The sequence below is a fragment of the Lissotriton vulgaris genome, unplaced genomic scaffold, assembly GCF_964263255.1.
Source record: "Lissotriton vulgaris unplaced genomic scaffold, aLisVul1.2 SCAFFOLD_12400, whole genome shotgun sequence".
In the NCBI taxonomy this organism is placed as follows: Eukaryota; Metazoa; Chordata; class Amphibia; order Caudata; family Salamandridae; genus Lissotriton; species Lissotriton vulgaris.
In genome coordinates, this window is record NW_028253893.1 from 1,273 (window position 1) to 20,892 (window position 19,620).

Consider the following 19,620-nt stretch of genomic DNA (forward strand, 5'->3'; position numbering starts at 1 on the left):
GCGATAGACACTTTTAGTGATATGGTAATTGAAGATCTGAAGGGATTACAGATAAATGTCTCCTTGAGAGGAAAGCGAGTCAAGTACATGGAAAAACAATACTTCAATTTAATGAAAAAACTCAGGAACAACTCTAACCTCGTAACAAACAAAGCAGACAAAGGAGGTACCATTGTTATTTGGCCGCGGATCCAATATATGGAAGAGGCAAAAAAGCACCTGGATGATTCATCCTGTTACAGGAAAGGAAACTTCAGTGACAATTCGTACTCTGAAAGAGACTGTGCATAAGGAGCTAAACCAATGGAAAAGAGAAGGACTCCTAGGTAAACAAGAACATGCCTTTTTGAAGAATGATTTCCCTTTAATTCCAACTTTTTACCTCATTCCTAAAATTCACAAACTCATATCTCCGGTCTCTGGGCGACCTATCATCGCGGCCCAGGGCAGTGTACTAGAAGCAGTCTCCAAATATGTAGATTATTTTCTCCAGGACTTTGTTGTGGAGCTTCCATCCTACATCAAGGACACGGGGCACTTCCTAACCAAATTAAGGGAAGTGGAGTGGCAACCAGAATATATACTTGTGGCCCTAGACATCAGTACATTGTACACTAGTATCGAACATGCAGATGGTCTGAATGCTGTCAAGTATTATTTGAACCAACGCAGTATTGCATTTAAGAAACACAATGACATGCTGATGATACAGCTTTGTTTAATGAACAATTACTTTTTATACAACAAGGAATTGTATCAGCAGCAAAGAGGTGTGGCTATGGGGGCATGCTTCTCCCCCACTTATGCATGTTTACATGTTGGGTGTGGGGAGGAGCATGTCCTCAGGGGCACGCACAGTGTTAGGTTCGCTGACAACATCATCCATTTTTGGAGATTTATAGATGACATCTGCATGGTGTGGAAAGGGTCAGAAGAATCGGAAAGAGAGTTTGTGGAAACAATCAATGTGAACAATTTATACCTTAGATTCACCTCCCAAATCAGCACAACCCACAAACAGTTCCTAGATGTAGAAATCAATGTCCACAGCAATATACTTGAAACTAGGTTACATAGAAAAATCACTGCAGGCAACTCCATTTTACATGCTAACAGTGCCCATCAAGGCCACCTGATTCAAAGCATCCCTTATGGGGAGTTTATCAGGATGCGCAGAATCTGTAGTTCAGAATCTGACTTGATAGCCTGTCAAAATGAGGCACTCAAAAGATTTGTGGCACGCGGGTACTCGGTAAGGGAACTTGTACTTGCCAGGGAGAAAGCGAATAGTAAGAGCAGAGAGGAGTGCCTGGCAGTCAGAGATGAGAATGAACACACTCAGAGTGACCTAGATCAGCAAAAGGAAGGAGAGAGGATGAGTCTCATCACTACATTTAATACTGAGGAACGTAAAATAAGGGGAATATTAAGGAAACATTGGCCATTGTTAAAAACAGAAATCAGTTTAGCCCCCATGTTACCTGCTGAGTCATCCATTATCTTCAGGAGGGCTCCCTCTATGAGAGATTCCTTGGTGAGATCTAGTCCGGAGGTAGTGAGTAACAGGAACTGGTTGTCAAATAAGACAAGCTTCCACAAGTCTATCTCGTGCAGGGCCTGCAAGTTTGGGAAAAACACCTCAGAATATTGCTCTGCATTTGACCCCATTCCAAGACCTATCAAAGGGTTGTACACATGCCACACTGAATTTGCGGTATATGTACTAGAGTGCACGTGTGGTTTGAAATACATAGGGAGCACAAAACTGCAGGCTTTCAATCATATTCTCCAGCATCTGAGGGCAATTGCCAACTCAGATGCTAGCTACCCAGTTGCCCGCCACTTTGAATTAGTCCATGCGAAGAACCTGAATGATTTGAAATATTTTATCATTGACGACGTGCCAAAGTACATGAGGGGGGGTGATAGGGAAAAACAATTGAGGCAACTCGAGAGCAAATACATTTTGCTATTAGATACTGTGATCCCGAATGGGTTAAACACGGGGGAAGATCTGTACACATCTTCTCTTGCGTTCAGCCTCCTCCCTGATTTACCATTTGTGGTTTTATTTGAGGCATGTTTGGTCAAATTAATTGATGAGTTTTTTGTTCCATTGTGTTAATTTATCATTATTTTTGGTGTATTTAGGTCTTAGTGACCCATGTTCTAATCTCTATACTTTCACTATCCCAGCACTACCCTTCCCTACTCCATCTCTTAGGGGCATTACTATATGTGATTTACTATGTATTTATTTTATGAATGAATTTTTATGATACACGTTGTGATTAAAAACAATGCTGTTATAATTGTCTTTGTAATTACCTAATTTGGTTTTATGGTTTGAGTCGAGTGTGTGTTCAACTGGGACCATTTTGTTTGTATCGGCCACTATGAACGGCTCTACGGTGCACCCGGACAGTTGGTAAGTGCAGTGGTGAGCATGTTGGTTGGCATGAGGTGGTCACTGACTCCTATCTTCTGCAAGCTTTGCGGTGTGCTGGACCTTCACATGTGTTGTGCTGAGCATGGCTGCATGTGGATACGTGTTTCTACGATGTTTGTGAATATTGGGTGTTCCACCTTTTCTCTTTTTTTGTGTAGATTCCCAGTGACTCGCACTATCTCATTTCCATATACAGTATTGGCGGCAGGTATGTTTTTCTAATCTCACTATTCATTAACCACGTAGCCACCTTGTGCAGTGCGAGAATCAACGGTGGCCTTTTTGTAATCCAATTTATCTAGACGCTGTACTCCGGCTGCCTATAACACACCGGCATTAATATACAATGTATGTATACCTTCTGAATCTGATAATAGATATGTATTATTACATCTTCTTGGTTATTAAATTGTTGCAACCTGTGAGGTTTACATTGATGTATAACCCCTTGTGTGCGTTATCTAAATGATTATCTTTGATATTTTAGACGTAACCTATTACCTTATCTCCAAGAGTCCGCTACTATTGAACCCAACCTATTGCATTGCAGCACTAACTCGAGTTATGCCAATTTACATGTCTTGAAAAATCTATTATTTAATTGCATTTTTGATGGAGTTTCTTCGGTTTACAACGTGTAGATACAACACCTGAGCCAACGCCCTGGTTAAGTATACCATGTGTCAATTGCTTTGGTGCTGTGTTTCTTTCCAATACTTTCCAACACTATCCAACCAATGGTGTCGACGTTGTCATCTGTTGACTTCCATTGTGGTCTTTTACCTCTTAAGATTTATATTAGACCACAACAACTTCCGGTCAAAACTCATGGTGTCAGTGATGTATTCCGCTTGTTTCTCAGTATATGACAATGTCCCCATCTCGGCCTTTCACCATTTTATGAGCTTTCTGGGATCCTATGTGACCCGCAGTAACATTCATTCATTAATTTTTTATACAGATCCATTGCCCCTCTTCCCGCAACCCCTGTCCTGATGAAGACCCTCTAGCAAGGTTTACACTACGCCTGCATCCACTTGGGTCGAAACGTTGACATCTTCTCTTGCGTTCAGCCTCCTCCCTGATTTACCATTTGTGGTTTTATTTGAGGCATGTTTGGTCAAATTAATTGATGAATTATTTGTTCCATTGTGTTAATTTATCATTGTAGGAGAGTAGGGTCTGCTATCCTATGGTCACCCCAAATTTTTGCTTTTTGCTTCACTGGTTTCTGACTTAATGTGGCTGTGGGCCTGCTAATCAGACCCACAGCCTGCTGTTCTCTCTCTAAATTACTGCCAATGCACCCTAGGTGCATTACGAATTGGAACTGGTTCATCTTATGAGCCCCTGTAATAGTGCACCCTAGGTGCCCAGGGCATAGGTGTATCCAAGGCCTACCAGGGGCTGCAGCACGTATTGTGCCACCCCTGGCCTGGCCTCCATATTTGACACAACTGGCTGATCACTCAGCTGGGGTAAGTCGGTGTAACCACCTCTTACTTAGGTACAGTATGTCTGTGCCTAACCCTAAACTGGACACATATGTTCCTATCAGCCACTCCTATGGAAGGCCTCATCAATCCTGGAGGCAGAGTGCTTGGAAATATGTGAGATGGTGCTCTGGCATGAGCTGAGCCTGTCTGCAGCTGTCGGGAACCACTCCCTAAGCTGTTCCGGGATATTGCCATACCATATACTCTTAAGTGCATTATAATCCTCGCGGTTAAATGCTATCTTTGGTTTGGCTTTATCAAAACATGTCGAGTAAGGTGTCATACGAATTGGAATACTATCCCCTCGCCAATTCTGGCGACGGGGATAGCATTCCACCCTTCTAGAGGGATACGACATGTGTGTAACCCTAACCCCGGTTAAAGTTAAACAGAGCCTCAGCTCCACAAAATGGACGCTGCCACCACAGACACAAGTCTGGCCTCCTGCTGCTGACCGAAACTCGGCAGATGGTGGCCTGGACAAAGGGTTTCCTGCCTTGGGAGGTGCGAGCACCACCCCAGACAGGATTTTGTGTATTGGGTAGGACAGGGCTGAATAGAATCAGACATGCCCGGGGCACACAAGGTGTCCCCGTGCATAGGCCAGCCCAAACCGGTTCTGGGGCCTTCCAGCCCCAGTCCTGGCGCGGAGCTGGACAAAGGAAAGGGGGTGTAACCGCCCCCCTTCCTGGTTCCTCCCAGAGGAGGGACCTAGTAGGTGATCCACCCCCTAGATTGGAATAAGAGGGGGAGCAGTGCCATTGCACAGCAGATCATCCCGAAATCAACTTAAAACTAAGAAGAAGACTGGACTTCGACATTCTGCTGCACAGAAGACTGAAGAAGAATCTCCCTTGTGGCCAAGGAGTGACCACCCTGTGAACACAGGCACCAACCAGCAACTCGACGTCTGCTTTGCCGCCGCCTCCCGCCGGAGCCCGAGCCCAGAGCCCGACAAGAACCAGATTCCCAGACCTCTCAGAGCCCGATCCACAGTCCCTGCAAAGAAGGGACCCGTGGAGGCACCGAGTGACGTGGGACCGGACCTCTTGGAAGACACTCGTAAAGCTGACTGCGCAGCTTCTGAGGCATCCTCGACGTTGTGCTTTGGGGACTGAGAACCCCCACCACCGAGCAGCCCTTGCACCGAAGATCAGCCCCCCAGCATCTCCACGATCTGCGTGGGGCCCTTTTGCACTGTGCCACTCGACGCGCCATCCCGGCCACTAGCCACGCGGCCAGCGGCCATCTTGGCGACGAACCCGAAGATTTAAACAGCAGGTCTGGTTGCTCCAGACCTACCCAAGCTCCTGTGAAAAGGAGCACCCGCTCTGACCTTGCTGGTCCGAGTGAACAGCATCTTTCAACTTCTGCGTGGCTTGCATTTGCCAAGGCCTGTTTGCTCCGATCAGGTCGCCGACACCGCCAACAGCGAGAAGCCTACGTGGGACAGCTCGTGACCGACTCCTGGACGTCCTCGACCCCGGGTATCCACGTGGCTGCAGAAAGAAGCTACCCGACAACGCCTGTTTGCACCCGACATCACCTGGTTCCACTCTGGTTCCACGGCAGTCACTGGCTAGTGACTTTGAACACTGTCCCCTCTGCTTTCAGGTCTTCACATCTACAGATCCACCCTTGGATCCACCGGAACTCTTCTCATCGAGCCGCCTGCAGCATCTTCAGCTCCAAGCACCATCGACCAGCGTGACGAAACCCGACACATCTTCGACCCTGTGCACCCGCTTCCTGTGGGTGAGGTAACTCAGCTCCGCCGGTGCTCCTGCACTGGTACACATCCCAAGGGCCTGTGTTTTAAGTTTCAGCTCCGTAGGTCACTCGGAAGGTTCCTAACTTTCTAACTTTGTGCTTTTTACGCACCATAGACTTTGTATTGTAAAGTGCGTGCACTTTGAACACTGCACCCGAGTCCCGTGGGCCTTTCCCGACTTAGTTATTTCCAGTCTCGAATAGCTCCAGCGATTCCCAAGGCCCTAGGCCTCTTCACTTTCCTCCTGGTATCTCTTATACCACTTATTTAGTATATGGTTTAGGTGGCCCCTAGGGCTCATCCATATTGTGCAACTTTTGTGTATTTTAAACTGTCTTGTGATTTAACGCTTGTGCTTCTGTGCTCATAAAGAGTCCAGGGGATTTTATAGTTAATAAATCAATATATATTTTCAATATATATCTGTGTGGTGTCCCTTTCATTTGGTATTCAAGGGGGTTGTGTATGGTATAACAGCTGGCTTCACATGCCTTTCAGAGTTTAGCCTAAGACTGCTTTGTCCACGTTACCACTAGGATAACTGGTCTACAAGGTTGAATTACAACCATCATCATAAGGGTTGCTTGGCATGGTACAAAGTGATCACTAGAACTAGTGAGCATTATATACCAGGCCAACTTCTCACATTGGTGAGCAGCGGATTGGGATCTGAGCTTGCTGTTGTTTTACCATTACAATCTTTGAGATTATCATCTGAAAGATCACACAGGTACCTGCTAGGTACATATAAAACAAGACTAGTATACTTAAGTTCTACTGAACTTAGTTGTTGTAGAGCAAAGGGAGTAGCACACCCTAGCTACAACTACTAGATAGGTTTAGTAGGTAAACACCAGTGTAGGTAGATTGCAACACATCCACCCACACTAGAGCAATGTCTGGAGCAGAGGGTTCCACTGGGAATGTCTCTGTTGAGAGTGACCCTCCAAGGGCACCATCCAAATTTGCTATTTTTCCCTTTAAGGAATTAAGACAGCTTTGTGTCTTAAGGGGTCTGAAGACAGGGCCTTCCCCTACTGCAGACCACCTAAGAGAGCTTTTGGATCAGTCTGAAGCTCTAAAGACCTCTAAAGCAAACCCCACAGGGAATGCTGAAGGAGGCCATCCTTCAGAGGATGACACTGTAGACCCCCCTGCCCCTATCATCCTAGTAGATGAGGATGCCTCCATCACTGGAGCTCCTCAAGTAGATGTAGAGGAAGAGGAAGAAGAAGAGGGGGAGGAGGTGGAAAGCAGTGAGTCAGATGATGACAGAGATAGTCAGGTGCTGGTCAGTAGACTGAACCGGGCTAACTTAAGTCAACTTGGGAATGAATCAGGTAACAACCCATTCAGACCCTCAGGTGGACTTAACCAGGAGCCTAGGAGGAGAAGGATTCACTCAGGTGACTCTGACAACTCCTATGCTTCTAGAGGTTCTCATGGTCACTCCAGAAGGAGGATGACTAGCCCTCAGAGAAGGGAACATGAGACCAAATTGAGAGAATCTCAAATTAGAGAGGCTGAATTGAGAGTCCAGAGACAAGAGTTAGAGATTGCCCTGGCCCAAGAGAAACTTGCTAGAGCAAGACAGCCTAGAGAGAGTGGGGTAATAGAACCCACTGGTGGCAGCAATATCCACAAGGATAAAGACAGGTCTTTTGATAATAGAAACCTGAGTAAGATTGTGCCCCCCTACAAAGCTGGGGATGACATCCATAAATGGATTACTGCAATGGAGAGAGCCTGCAGAGTACAGCAGATCCCTCAGGAGCAGTGGGCAGCAATCTTGTGGCTCTCCTTTGAAGGTAGAGGCCGAGACAGACTCCTCACAGTTAGTGATGGGGATTCTAGAAACTACCTGGTCCTGAAGAGTGCTCTGATTGATGGGTTAGGCTTAACCACTGAACAGTACAGGTTAATGTTCAGAGATACCCAGAAGACACAGACTCAGGACTGGTCTGAATTTGTTGAGTGTGCCACTAAGGCTCTGGAGGGATGGTTGCTGGGAAGCAAGGTTACAGACTATGAAGGATTGTATAATTTGCTGATGAGAGAACAAATTTTAAATAATTGTCAGAACCAGCAGTTGCATCAACATTTGGTTGACTCAGATTTGACCTCTCCCCAAGAATTGGGAAAGAGGGCAGATAAATGGGTAAGAACCAGAGTTAAGCAAAAGAACCAGAACCAGAACCAGGGTGGTGACCAGAAGAAAACAGACCAGAAGGGTGGGGAGCAGAAAGCTAAAGACCAGAAGTCTTCAACAGGGCCCCAAACTGAGACAGAGGGTGGGTCCCAAACTTCCAAGAAGAAGAAGAAAGAAGGTCAGAAGAAACCCTGGTGTAAAACTTGTAAGAACACCTCTCACTGGACAAGTGAGTGTAAAAAGGGTGGAGCCCCCAGCACTGCAGCCCCTAAGGCACCTGCACCCACTAGTACAGTTAGCAGTGCTGGTCCTCAAGCCAAGGGTTTAGTGGGAATCACTTTGGGAACTGGAGGAGATTCTGACCTAGTCAGAACTCTTACCCAGGCTGTTCTGGTTTGTGAAGGGGACCTAGATTTGGTCCCTGACATAAGTCCCAGTAATCTGGGCAAATACAGACAGACGCCTTTGATTAACAACAAAGTGGCTCAAGCTTACAGGGACACATGTGCCAGTGTCACTATGGTGACACCTAACTTTGTGGACCCTGGACAATACATGCCAGGCGATGATTACCTGGTGACCAATGCCAGCAATGTCACTACTACACATAGTGTGGCACTTGTTAACTTTTCCTGGGGAGGGGTAACTGGCCTAAAGAAAGTTGTGGTTAGTGCTGATCTCCCAGTAGAATGTTTGTTGGGCAATGACCTGGAGAACTCTCTATGGTCAGAAGTTGAGTACAGGACTCATGCAGAGATGTTAGGGATATCATCACATGTCCTTGCTGTGACCAGGTCACAGGCCAAAAAGTGCCTCTCTGAACCTCAGGTCTTGGATCCTGGAACAATGGACCAAGTACCTCCCAAGAAGAAGAACAGGAGGGTTAAGGCTGCGCCTTCCCAACTGCCTACAAGTGAGGATCAGGCTTCACAGGAAACTGATCTTGAGACCCCTGAAGGAACTGTCCCTGAAGAACTTGAACCTGATCAGGTTGAGTTTCTGGGGACAGGGGGACCTTCTAGGGCAGACTTGGGGCAGGCTCAGTTAACCTGTCCTTCTCTTGAACCCCTCAGACAGCAGGCTGCTGCTGAGGCTGCTGGGAATGCTCAAGGTGCCCATAAAGTATATTGGGACGATGGACTCCTTTATTCAGAGGCTAGAGACCCCAAGCCTGGTGCTACCAGGAGGTTGGTTATACCTCTGCAATTTAGGGGCTTCCTACTCACCTTGGCCCATGATATTCCTTTAGCAGGACACCTAGGCCAGAACAAGACTTGGGACAGGCTTGTCCCTCACTTTCACTGGCCTCACATGTCTGAAGACACCAAGGAGTTTTGTCGCTCCTGTGAAACCTGCCAAGCCAGTGGTAAAGCAGGTGGAACAACAAAGGCCCCCCTGATACCACTACCTGTGGTGGGGGTTCCCTTTGAGAGAGTGGGGATTGATATTGTTGGCCCAATGGATCCCCCTACAGCATCTGGGCACAGATTCATACTGGTGGTAGTGGATCATGCCACCAGGTACCCAGAGGCAATTCCCCTTAGGACCACAACAGCTCCTGTTGTGGCCAGGGCCTTACTTGGAGTTTTCTCCAGAGTGGGGTTTCCTAAGGAGGTAATATCAGATAGAGGTACCAACTTCATGTCTGGATATTTGACAGCTATGTGGAAGGAATGTGGTGTCAACTACAAGTTCACCACCCCTTATCACCCACAATGCAATGGGCTTGTTGAGAGATTTAACAAGACCCTAAAGGGCATGATTAAAGGATTACCTGAAAAGCTCAGGCGAAGATGGGACATCCTTCTGCCCTGCCTTTTGTTCGCTTACAGAGAGGTCCCTCAAAAGGGGGTTGGCTTCAGCCCCTTTGAATTGTTGTTTGGGCACCCTGTAAGAGGACCCCTGTGTCTTGTGAAGGAAGGATGGGAGTTACCTCTCAAAAAGCCTAAACAGGACATAGTGGACTATGTACTTGGTCTCCGCTCCAGGATGGCAGAGTACATGGAGAAGGCATCCAAAAACCTTGAGGCTAGCCAAGAATTACAAAAAGCTTGGCATGACCAAAAGGCTGTCCTTGTTGAATTTCAGCCTGGACAGAAGGTATGGGTGTTGGAGCCAGTGGCCCCAGCAGCACTCCAAGACAAGTGGTCTGGACCCCATACAATTCTGGAAAAGAAGGGAGAGGTTACCTACTTGGTGGACCTAGGAACTCCCAGGAGCCCCCACAGGGTGCTCCATGTGAACAGATTGAAGGCATATGTCAGCAGGGCAGACATGGGCTTGCTCATGGTTACAGATGAGGGACAGGAGGAAGAGAGTGACCCTCTCCCAGACCTGCTCACTCAGAACCCTGAGGATGGCTCAGTTGATGGTGTGGCCTTAGGTGGCAGCCTCACTGAACATCAGCAACATGACTGCAGACAAGTTCTACAGGCATACAGGCATATGTTCTCATTGACACCCAGTCAGACTAACTGGTGTACACATGTGGTGGACACTGGTGACAGTCTTCCTGTAAAAAGCAAAATTTACAGGCAACCTGACCACGTCAGGGACTGTATAAAGACTGAGGTGCAAAAGATGCTGGAATTAGGTGTCATTGAGCCTTCAGAGAGCCCCTGGGCTAGCCCAGTGGTTCTGGTCCCCAAACCTCACACCAAAGATGGCAAGAGAGAGATGAGGTTCTGTGTGGATTACAGAGGACTCAATGCTGTCACCAGGACAGATGCACACCCTATTCCAAGGGCAGATGAGCTCATTGACAAGTTGGCTTCTGCCAAATATTTGAGCACATTTGACTTAACAGCTGGCTACTGGCAAATCAGGTTAGCTGAGGAGTCTAAAGCCAAGACAGCATTTTCTACCCCTAGTGGGCATTATCAGTTTGTGGTGATGCCCTTTGGTTTGAAAAATGCACCTGCCACCTTCCAAAGGTTGGTGAACCAAGTCCTCACCGGGTTGGATGACTTTTGTGCAGCTTATCTGGACGATATTGCTGTCTTTAGCTCCACCTGGGAGGATCACCTGATCCACCTGAAGGAAGTGCTTGAGGCTCTGCAGAAGGCAGGCCTCACTATCAAGGCAACAAAGTGCCAGATAGGGCAGAGCAAGGTTGTATACCTGGGCCACCTTGTAGGTGGAGGCCAAGTTCAACCACTGGAGAGTAAGATCCAGACCATCAAGGACTGGTCCCCTCCAACTACCCAGACTCAGGTCAGAGCTTTCTTGGGCCTGACTGGGTACTACAGGAAGTTTGTTAAGAACTATGGGTCCATTGTGACTCCTCTTAATGATCTGACATCCAAGAAGATGCCCAAAAAGGTTCAGTGGACAGAAATCTGTCAAAAGGCATTTGATGACCTGAAGAAGGCCATGTGCTCTGCACCTATCCTGAAGAGTCCTGACTACTCAAGAGAGTTCATTGTCCAAACAGATGCTTCTGAGTTGGGAGTGGGAGCAGTGCTTTCACAGCTTAATGTAGATGGCCAGGACCAGCCCATTGCTTTCATTAGCAGAAGGCTGACCCCCAGAGAGAAACGTTGGTCAGCTATAGAGAGGGAGGCCTTTGCTGTGGTGTGGGCCCTGAAGAAGTTGAGACCATACTTATTTGGCACTCACTTCAAGATTCAGACCGACCATAAGCCCCTCCTATGGCTTAATCAGATGAAGGGTGAAAACCCCAAACTACTCAGGTGGTCCATTTCCCTACAGGGGATGGACTTTACAGTGGAGCACCGCCCAGGGACTGACCATGGCAACGCAGATGGTCTCTCCAGGTACTTCCACTTAGAACATGAAGACACAACTGGTCAAGGTTAGTCTAATGTCCCTGCGTTTGGGGGGGGGTTATGTAGGAGAGTAGGGTCTGCTATCCTATGGTCACCCCAAATTTTTGCTTTTTGCTTCACTGGTTTCTGACTTAATGTGGCTGTGGGCCTGCTAATCAGACCCACAGCCTGCTGTTCTCTCTCTAAATTACTGCCAATGCACCCTAGGTGCATTACGAATTGGAACTGGTTCATCTTATGAGCCCCTGTAATAGTGCACCCTAGGTGCCCAGGGCATAGGTGTATCCAAGGCCTACCAGGGGCTGCAGCACGTATTGTGCCACCCCTGGCCTGGCCTCCATATTTGACACAACTGGCTGATCACTCAGCTGGGGTAAGTCGGTGTAACCACCTCTTACTTAGGTACAGTATGTCTGTGCCTAACCCTAAACTGGACACATATGTTCCTATCAGCCACTCCTATGGAAGGCCTCATCAATCCTGGAGGCAGAGTGCTTGGAAATATGTGAGATGGTGCTCTGGCATGAGCTGAGCCTGTCTGCAGCTGTCGGGAACCACTCCCTAAGCTGTTCCGGGATATTGCCATACCATATACTCTTAAGTGCATTATAATCCTCGCGGTTAAATGCTATCTTTGGTTTGGCTTTATCAAAACATGTCGAGTAAGGTGTCATACGAATTGGAATACTATCCCCTCGCCAATTCTGGCGACGGGGATAGCATTCCACCCTTCTAGAGGGATACGACATGTGTGTAACCCTAACCCCGGTTAAAGTTAAACAGAGCCTCAGCTCCACAAAATGGACGCTGCCACCACAGACACAAGTCTGGCCTCCTGCTGCTGACCGAAACTCGGCAGATGGTGGCCTGGACAAAGGGTTTCCTGCCTTGGGAGGTGCGAGCACCACCCCAGACAGGATTTTGTGTATTGGGTAGGACAGGGCTGAATAGAATCAGACATGCCCGGGGCACACAAGGTGTCCCCGTGCATAGGCCAGCCCAAACCGGTTCTGGGGCCTTCCAGCCCCAGTCCTGGCGCGGAGCTGGACAAAGGAAAGGGGGTGTAACCGCCCCCCTTCCTGGTTCCTCCCAGAGGAGGGACCTAGTAGGTGATCCACCCCCTAGATTGGAATAAGAGGGGGAGCAGTGCCATTGCACAGCAGATCATCCCGAAATCAACTTAAAACTAAGAAGAAGACTGGACTTCGACATTCTGCTGCACAGAAGACTGAAGAAGAATCTCCCTTGTGGCCAAGGAGTGACCACCCTGTGAACACAGGCACCAACCAGCAACTCGACGTCTGCTTTGCCGCCGCCTCCCGCCGGAGCCCGAGCCCAGAGCCCGACAAGAACCAGATTCCCAGACCTCTCAGAGCCCGATCCACAGTCCCTGCAAAGAAGGGACCCGTGGAGGCACCGAGTGACGTGGGACCGGACCTCTTGGAAGACACTCGTAAAGCTGACTGCGCAGCTTCTGAGGCATCCTCGACGTTGTGCTTTGGGGACTGAGAACCCCCACCACCGAGCAGCCCTTGCACCGAAGATCAGCCCCCCAGCATCTCCACGATCTGCGTGGGGCCCTTTTGCACTGTGCCACTCGACGCGCCATCCCGGCCACTAGCCACGCGGCCAGCGGCCATCTTGGCGACGAACCCGAAGATTTAAACAGCAGGTCTGGTTGCTCCAGACCTACCCAAGCTCCTGTGAAAAGGAGCACCCGCTCTGACCTTGCTGGTCCGAGTGAACAGCATCTTTCAACTTCTGCGTGGCTTGCATTTGCCAAGGCCTGTTTGCTCTGATCAGGTCGCCGACACCGCCAACAGCGAGAAGCCTACGTGGGACAGCTCGTGACCGACTCCTGGACGTCCTCGACCCCGGGTATCCACGTGGCTGCAGAAAGAAGCTACCCGACAACGCCTGTTTGCACCCGACATCACCTGGTTCCACTCTGGTTCCACGGCAGTCACTGGCTAGTGACTTTGAACACTGTCCCCTCTGCTTTCAGGTCTTCACATCTACAGATCCACCCTTGGATCCACCGGAACTCTTCTCATCGAGCCGCCTGCAGCATCTTCAGCTCCAAGCACCATCGACCAGCGTGACGAAACCCGACACATCTTCGACCCTGTGCACCCGCTTCCTGTGGGTGAGGTAACTCAGCTCCGCCGGTGCTCCTGCACTGGTACACATCCCAAGGGCCTGTGTTTTAAGTTTCAGCTCCGTAGGTCACTCGGAAGGTTCCTAACTTTCTAACTTTGTGCTTTTTACGCACCATAGACTTTGTATTGTAAAGTGCGTGCACTTTGAACACTGCACCCGAGTCCCGTGGGCCTTTCCCGACTTAGTTATTTCCAGTCTCGAATAGCTCCAGCGATTCCCAAGGCCCTAGGCCTCTTCACTTTCCTCCTGGTATCTCTTATACCACTTATTTAGTATATGGTTTAGGTGGCCCCTAGGGCTCATCCATATTGTGCAACTTTTGTGTATTTTAAACTGTCTTGTGATTTAACGCTTGTGCTTCTGTGCTCATAAAGAGTCCAGGGGATTTTATAGTTAATAAATCAATATATATTTTCAATATATATCTGTGTGGTGTCCCTTTCATTTAGTATTCAAGGGGGTTGTGTATGGTATAACAGCTGGCTTCACATGCCTTTCAGAGTTTAGCCTAAGACTGCTTTGTCCACGTTACCACTAGGATAACTGGTCTACAAGGTTGAATTACAACCATCATCATAAGGGTTGCTTGGCATGGTACAAAGTGATCACTAGAACTAGTGAGCATTATATACCAGGCCAACTTCTCACAATCATTATTTTTGGTGTATTTAGGTCTTAGTGACCCATGTTCTAATCTCTATACTTTCACTATCCCAGCACTACCCTTCCCTACTGCATCTCTTAGGGGCATTACTATATGTGATTTACTATATATTTATTTTATGAATGCATTTTTATGATACACGTTGTGATTAAAAACAATGCTGTTACAATTGTCTTTGTAATTACCTAATTTGGTTTTATGGTTTGAGTCGAGTGTGTGTTCAACTGGGACCATTTTGTTTGTATCGGCCACTATGAACGGCTCTACGGTGCACTCGGACAGTTGGTAACTGCAGTGGTGAACATGTTGGTGGGCATGAGGTGGTCACTGACTCCTGTCTTCTGCAAGCTTGGCGGTGTGCTGGACCTTCACATGTGTTGTGCTGAGCATGGCTGCATGTGGATACGTGTTTCTACGATGTTTGTGAATGTCAAACTGTCCACTTACGTTCCCCTCTTGTCTCCCATCATGGTAGGTCAAGCTGCACCTTCGCAAGGCCATGTGGAGGACCATAGCACGTAATGTACGGGCAGTGGGGGTGTGCAATAGATGACACACACACTGCCACAAGCGCTGGGACGACATATCCAGGCTAAGCAAGAATGTTGCGGAGATGACACTGGGGATGATTCCAAGATCGACACGTCTGTCCTGACACACCATGACCCCTCTAATGCACCGTATAATTGCTGTGACGCATCCTGAGCTGTCCGCCCGGCTGAGAGGGGATCAACAGCAAACTAGCGGTAAGCAGACTGTATGTGTATGTGACTTGAGAGTGCATGTATGTATTGGTGCTCAGACACTGTAGTGACATCCGTGGTGCGTTTGCTTTGCTGCAATAGCATGTTGGTGCCATTAGCGGAGTGAGCGGCAGCATCCATGTCCGCCAGGTGGACACGCCACTTGCTTTGTGGTTGAGGGTGCCAGGACATGCCGTTGAGGTCTGTGGTCCCATGGCATGACATGTTTGCAGGTCTACCGGCACTTGCCCTGTTCGTATGATGTACATGTTTCACAGCCACCACCGGTTCTTTGATGTGAGGATGTCTGGTAGGGGTGGGTCGTGTGCAGGATGGGTGCTACATGTTCCTTGTCTGTAATGAATTTTGTGATTTTGTGACCTTCCGTACGTGAGTGTGGCACTTACTTACACCTCTTTTCTCTCTGTTTCAGCTTTGGCAGAGGGCACTGACCCACAGAAGACGGAGATGAGTGGTGGCAATGCATCTGGATCAGACATCACACACACGCAGACTGACACTGAAGAGGGCAGCCACGGAGAGGGGGACAGAACCGTCCCGGAGGACTCACATGTGGAAACACCATCGTCCTCATCTTCAGACAGTGTTGGTGAGTCAGCACTGTTGTCACAGACAGGGAGTGGGCAATCAACACCTTCAGTCGGGACACAGCACACAGGGCCCACACTGCCACCAACTGCAACAAGTACTGCTCGTGCTCGCCAGAGTAGGGGGAGCAGAGTTGCCTTCGGTGCAGGCACAGCTGCCCCTGCCCCTGTGACACAAAGTGCACTTTGTGCAGAGGCTGTTGATCTGCTGAGGCAGCTGTGTATAGGGCAGACCAACTATGCATTCCAAGACCATGATAGGAAGTTGGGGCAGGTGGTGGCATTCATGGAGGGGATGCATGGTGATGTTGCTGGTATACACAGAACAGTTCAGTCATTGGCAAACACTGTGTCTTCAGCCATTGTACAGTTGCATAGACAGGGTGATACTTCTGTTCCCTCATCCACACCACTTGATGTCTCAGGGGGGAGTGAATTTTCAGACCAGGCATCATTTACAGGTTATTGCACCAGAAGCAGCCACAGGCAGCAAGGCAGGGCACAGAGGGCACAGACACCATCCCATAGGACTGGGAAATCTGTCACCAAAGACGACGTGAGCAACACTGGAGTTGACACACAGGATCCCCAAGGGGTGTTGGGGGAAACGGCTTCACATGCTACACAGGCATCCCCCACAAAAGGTACTCCCAAGACAAGGGCACCTCCCAAGTCCAGGGACACTCCCAAGGACAAGGACACTACAAAGGAAGGGGCAACTCCTAGGAGCAGGGACACTCCAGGGACATGGACACTACAAAGGCAAGGCCACCTCCAAAGAGCAGGGACACTCCCAAGGACAAGGAAACTACTAAGGAAGGGGCAACTCCAAAGAGCAGGGACACTCCCAGGGACAAGGACACTACAAAGGCAAGGCCACCTCCAAAGAGCAGGGACACTCCCAAGGACAAGGACACTACAAGGGTAGGGGCAACTCCAAACAGCAGGGACACTCCCATGGACAAGGACAGTACAAAGGCAAGGCCACCTCCAAAGAGCAGGGACACTCCCAGGGACAAGGACGCTTCAAAGGAAAGGCCACCTACGAAGAGCAGGGACACTCCTGGGAACAGGGACACTACAAAGAAAGGGGCAACTCAAAAGAGCAGGGACACTCCCAGGGACAAGGTCGCTTCTAGAGACAGGTACACTACAAAGGACAAGTCTGCACCCAGGGACAGGGCACCACCCAGGGATCAGGGAAATGCCAGAGACAGGACACCTCCTACGGCCAAGGCACATCCAAGGGACAAGGGTTCTCCCATAGACACTAGCTCCATCAAGGACAGGCATACATCACCCCTGGCTGCACTGAGGCTGATGTTGTCGAAGGAACGTAAAATAGATGTGTCAGCGGTTAAGTTCCCCCATACCTCTACTCCCATCCACGCCCGTCAGAAGCAGAGGAAGGAGTACCCTGTTGTTGCATCCCCCATTACACATGATGCAGAGGCCAAAAGGCAGGCCCACAGCAAACGACAAGCAGGGTCCAGCACGTCCCCAGAGAGCAGACCCCCACCAGCACATGCTCCACCTTTGATGGGTGATATTTCATTTGAGTCCGCACCACTTACCAGTCCAGTCATGTCCAGGGTGCCCTCTCATATCCCTAAGAAACGTAGACACACACCATTGACACCTGACCACCCTGATGTCGCTCCAGTACAGCTATCCCCAGCTCCCAGAGCCACCCTGCCTCCTGGCCCATACAGCCCTGGGGCTCAGCATTTCAGTGGTCCTAGTGGCGCAGCTGCAGTTCACTCTCATGCATCAGATAGTGGCACTGTGTCTGTTGTTTGCTGTCATGCATCATGTATAAGCACTGTCTCAGTTGTGCCCTCTCCTGTTTCTGGTGCTGGCAGTGTGTCTGGGTCTATGGCTCACATGTCAGTCAGTCGATCTGTGTCTGTGTCTCACACTCCTGTTTCTGGTGCTGGCAGTGTGTTCGGGTCTATGGCTCACGTGTCAGTCACTACATCTGTGGCTGTGTCTCACACTCCTGTTTCTGGTGCTGGCAGTGTGTCTGGGTCTATGGCTCACGTGTCAGTCACTAGAGCTGTGGCTGTGTCTCAAACTCCTGTTTCTGGTGCTGGCAGTGTGTCTGGGTCGATGGCTCACGTGTCAGTCACTGGAGCTGTGGCTGTGTCTCACACTCCTGTCTCTGGTGCTGGTAGTGTGTCTGGGTCTATGGCTCACGTGTCAGTCACTAGAGCTGTGGCTGTGTCTCACACTCCTGTTTCTGGTGCTAGCAGTGTGTCTGGGTCTATGGCTCATGTGTCAGTCACTAGAGCTGTGGCTGTGTCTCACACTCCTGTTTCTGGTGCTGGCAGTGTGTCTGGGTCTATGGCTCATGTGTCAGTCACTAGAGCTGAGGCTGTGTCCCAAACTCCAGTTTCTGGTGCTGGCAGTGTGTCTGTGTCTATGGCTCATGTGTCAGTCACTAGAGCTGTGGCTGTGTCTCACACTCCTGTTTCTGGTGCTGGCAGTGTGTCTGGGTCTATGGCTCATGTGTCAGTCACTAGAGCTGTGGCTGTGTCTCACACTCCTGTTTCTGGTGCTAGCAGTTTGTCTGGGTCTATGGCTCATGTGTCAGTCACTAGAGATGTGGCTGTGTCTCACACTCCTGTTTCTGGCAGTGTGTCTGGGTATATGGCTCATGTGTCAGTCACTAGAGCTGTGGCTGTGTCTCACACTCCTGTTTCTGGTGCTGGAAGTGTGTCTGGGTCTATGGCTCATGTGTCAGTCACTAGAGCTGTGGCTGTGTCTCACACTCCAGTTTATGGTGCTGGCAGTGTGTCCGAGGCAAGTAGTTCAAGCAGTCCACCAGATTCTGTGATGTGAGGTGTAGTTCCCTTCATTCACATGTCATTTGACTTGGGGTGTAGATTGTCCATTGTGACCAGCCTTGCATTGTTGTTGTCCTTGGGACGGGTAGCTTGAAGCACGTACTTGTGTTGCCAGTGATGTGCCTGCTCTGTGCCTTAGACTGTTGATGCACTTAGCCCCTCTCATGTGCTGCCAGTAATGTACCCGTTCTGTGCAATGGACTGTTGATGCACTTAGCCCCTCTCATGTGCTGCCTCTGAAGTACCTGCTCGGTGCCTTGGACTGTTGATGCACTTAGCCCCTCTCATGTGCTGCCAGTGATGTACCCATTCTGTGCAATGGACTGTTGATGCTCTTAGCCCCTCTCATGTGCTGCCAGTGATGTAACCGTTCTGTGCAATGGACTGTTGATGCTCTGTGCCCCTCACATGTGCTGCCTCTGATGTACCTGCTCTGTGCCTTGGACTGTTGATGCACTTAGCCACTCTAATGTGCTGCCTCCGATGTACCTGCTCTGTTGGCAACAATGCCCTGTTGCTGTTCTGATACGGCATTCTACCCTCTCGTGTGCTGCCAGTGATGTACCTCTTCTGTGCAATGGACTGTTGATGCACTTAGCCCCTCTCATGTGCTGCCAGTGATGTACCCGTTCTGTGCAATGGACTGTTGATGCTCTGTGCCCCTCTCATGTGATGCCTCTGATGTACCAGCTCTGTGCCTTGGACTGTTGATGCACTTAGCCCCTCTCATGTGCTGCCTCTGATGTACCTGATCTGTTGGCCACAATGCCCTGTTGCTGTTCTGATACTGCATTCTGCCCTCTCATGTCCTGCCTCTGATATACCTGTTCTGTTGGCCACAATGCCCTGTTGCTGTTCTGATACTGCATTCTGCCCTCTCATGTTGGGCCAGCGATGTACCTGTTCTGTGCAATGGACTGTTGATGCTCTGTGCCCCTCTCATGTG

General features: G+C 49.4%; 1 long non-coding RNA gene across 1 annotated transcript; it reads left to right on the forward strand.

Annotated features, from left to right (window-relative positions):
* The first annotated feature begins 207 nt into the window (after positions 1-207).
* LOC147660715 (uncharacterized) lies at positions 208-15,776 on the forward strand. The gene is made up of 4 exons (XR_015306199.1): positions 208-326; positions 2,608-2,657; positions 14,953-15,223; positions 15,654-15,776. It is a non-coding gene; the product is annotated as an uncharacterized LOC147660715 (long non-coding RNA).
* Positions 15,777-19,620: the final 3,844 nt, after the last annotated feature.